The 3,510-nt window shown below is 39.9% G+C and overlaps 1 pseudogene; it reads left to right on the top strand.

The window, feature by feature from the left end:
* Positions 1 to 1,033: 1,033 nt before the first annotated feature.
* On the top strand, positions 1,034 to 1,768 carry LOC132007435 (eukaryotic translation initiation factor 4E type 2-like; annotated as a pseudogene).
* The last annotated feature ends 1,742 nt before the right edge of the window (positions 1,769 to 3,510 follow it).

The raw sequence follows: 3,510 nt of genomic DNA, 5'->3' as shown, positions 1-3,510 counted from the left end.
CATGCTTAGCGAAATAAGTCAAGCAGAGAAAGACAACGATGGCGAACAGACACATGAAAAAGTGCTCCATATCACTCGGCATCAGGGAAATACAAATCAAATCCCATACATTTCTTACCCATACTTTTTTTCCTGGATTTTGATTTGAAAATATACTACCCCATTCATGATTTTCCCAGGCACTTTTTTTTCTACTAGCAGAAAAGAAATCTTGGGTTGTATGGTGGGATGTGAGGATGCAATATCCATCTCCAGTCTTTGTCTCCAAGCACCAACTGTGGAATTTCACTGGTCAAGTGCTCAGAGGATTGGTGTCTATGACCAAGCCTTTTCTTTTTCTATGATAAACTTCCTTTTAGTGGCTTGTCTGAAACACACACTTTGGTGGGGGGGGGAACAAAAGCCATTTTTCTCAACCAATAGACTATAGTTAGTACAGTGAAATTACAGTTTACACCGAGGTTTTAAATGGGTTTAAACATTTTAGGGAAAATTACATACATACGAAATGTTAGGTAAAATTACATACAGCCAAAATTATCCCTGAAAGTCATTTGTAAATGCTCCATGTGAAGGAACTACATAATGTCTATCAATAAGGCCAGCATTCGAACTGACCCCTATTTCTTCAATTGAGCACCAGATTAAGTAGCTGGCTTATGTTTAGGGTCCCCATTGAATAAAAAATACGTGTTTAAACACTAGAATACACTCTCACACTGTGAGAAGCACGCAGAAACTGAGATCACCTAAGTGAAGAGCAAATTCAAGTCTCTCAACTCTCATTCACTCAAAGACTTAGATTCACTGAGTGGAATAGTAGATGGATTCACCCCATTATTCATATTATTTCCTACATGTGTATATGATGTGACCCCCACAACCCAGAGGAGGTCACATGCCCCCAAATGGGAGTGTTTGGAGATAAAGTCAGAAAATGCCTCTCAAACTGAAATTATCAAGAATTAACAGAAGAGGGCCCAGCAGAGTGGAAGTCACTCTGTGAGGCAGTGGTGATGGCAGTGGTGAGAGGATGAACAACAAGTTCAGTGCACTGAAATATGATGACAGTGGGGACCATGATCTGAATGAAGTAAACAGCACAGAGAAGGAAAAAACATAAAGAGACAGGAGTCAGGGCACCAGTAAGACGAAGGCTTTTGCCCCTGGACCAGCAGAGCATCTCCTCCTGCAGTACAGCAATACTTTCTGATATGCCAGAAGAACCCAGGATGTCTCACCAGCTTACAGAGTTGTGAATAAAATATCAAACAGATTGGCACCCTTTGCCTTTGCAGAGCAGTTCTGGAGGTTTTACAGTCATATGGTAGGTCCTGGGGACCTGACAGGCCACAAGGACTTTCATTTCTTCAAAGAAGGAAATAAATCCATTTGGGAAGATGATGCAAAAAAAAAAAAAAATGGTGGCAAGTGGATTATTTGGTTCCAGAAAGGCTTGGCATCTCATTGCTGTAAGAATCTTATCCTGGACATGCTGGAGAACAGTTCATGGCTGGGGAGGAGATCTGTGGGGCTGTGGTCTCTGTCCAGTTTCAGAAGGACATTATTTCAATATGGAGTAAGACTGCCAGTGACCAAGCAACCCACAGTCCAAATCCAGGAAATGATTTGGCGAGTGCTTAACCTACCTCTCAACACCATTATGGAGTACAAAACCCACACTGGCAGCATCGAAATGTCAGGCAGGCTGGGCCCCCAAAGGGTCCTTTTTCAAAACCTCTGTAAGCTACAGTTGAATGTGCCATGACCTTCTCCCCCTCTGGATGGCACCATCATTGAAGCTGGAAACATCAGAGTCTCTTGTTTTGTTGGTGTGCTGCCTGGAAGATTCCTCTGCCTGGTGTGCTGTCCTGGACAAGAGGAATTTTTCTTTAAAGATTTATTTATTTGCTTGAGAGAGAGAGAGAGAAAGAACATGCACAATCATGAGGGGCAGAAGGAGAAGGACAGAGAACTTTAAGCAGATTCAGTGCTGAGCATGGAGCTCAAGGCAGAGCTCGATCTCACGACCTTGATATCACAACCTGAGTGGAAACCAAGTGCTTAACCAACTGTACCACCCAGGTGCCCTGCATTTTATATTTTAAGAACAGGCTGACAAGAAGCAGCTACAACAGCTGAGATTACTTAATAAATGATGCTAACCTAGAAAAAAAATAACAAGAGAGGAAGATTGGCAAAAAGTAGAAAACCTGGAGAGTATGTGTGCTTATAATATTTGAGGGCTTCCCACATTTCCATAAAGTATACTACATATCTTCTAAACATAATCAAGGATACCAGGAGCCTTACAAGTTCAATTAGGCTTATTCTGAAGTAGAAATTACTTCAGAATGGGATTCATTGGGGGTGGAGTGGGATGTCTTGGATTAAACTGTAACAAGACTGAGGTAATTGTTGTGTTGTCATAACAAAAGGGAAGTTTACGTATTATCTTCAAAAAGTAGTAACCAAACCCAAGAATTTGTCAGTGTCGGTGTCAGTTATCTCTATATAGGGAGGAGAGTTCTGTACATGGCAGACCCAAATCTTGGTTCCTATTAAGACATATTCCACTATGGAGTGGCTCCCTGTGGCTTTGAAGGAACTATCTGCAAAGATTAGTCTGTCTCTTTTGCTCAGAGTCCCATTGCATCCAGCCTCTTCTGATTACAATAATAGCTAACATTTTAAAAATAATGATTTCTATGTGACAGGCCTAATCACATTTTTATTTGACTCAACACACTGAAGAGGCTTCTAGTCATTTTATTTCACTACTTGAATTTTCTCTTGTGTTTGGATCTGTCTTCTTCACTCTTAGGGGACTAAAAGCTGAGAGAAGTTTCCAAGGAAATAGAGCCTTTTATAGTTTGTTTCAGATGTATATTCTCTGGTTCTGTAATAAAACTGCTTCACCATACCTAGTAATAAATCTAACCAAAGAGGTGAAAGACCTGTACTCTGAAAACTATAAAACACTAATGAAGGAAATTGAAGATGACACAAAGAAGTGGAAACACATTCCATACTCATGGATTGAAAGAACAAATATTGTTAAAATGTCTATACTACCCAAAGCAATCTACACATTTAATGCAATCCTTATCAAAATACCAACAGCATTTTTCACAGAGTTAGAACAAACAAACCTAAAATTTGTGTGGAACCACAAAAGGCCCTGAATAGCCAAAGCAAACTTGATAAGAGAAAAACAAAGCTGGAGGCATCACCATTCTGGACTTCAAGCAATATTACAAAGCCATAGTGATCAAAACCCGTATAGTACTGACACAGAAATAGACACATAGATCAATGGAACAAAATAGAAAGCCCATAAATGAACCGACAACTATTTGGCCAATCAATCTTCAACAAAGCAGGAATGAATATCCAATGGGAAAAAGACAGTCTCATCAACAAATGGTGTTGCGAAAACTGGACAGCAACATGCAAAAGAATAAAACTGGGCCTCTTCATTATAACATAAACAAAAATAAATTCAAAATG

Source organism: Mustela nigripes, chromosome X (assembly GCF_022355385.1).
Source record: "Mustela nigripes isolate SB6536 chromosome X, MUSNIG.SB6536, whole genome shotgun sequence".
NCBI classification, from domain to species: Eukaryota; Metazoa; Chordata; class Mammalia; order Carnivora; family Mustelidae; genus Mustela; species Mustela nigripes.
Note: the sequence above shows the minus strand (reverse complement) of the source record. Positions and strands in the feature narration are given on the sequence as shown.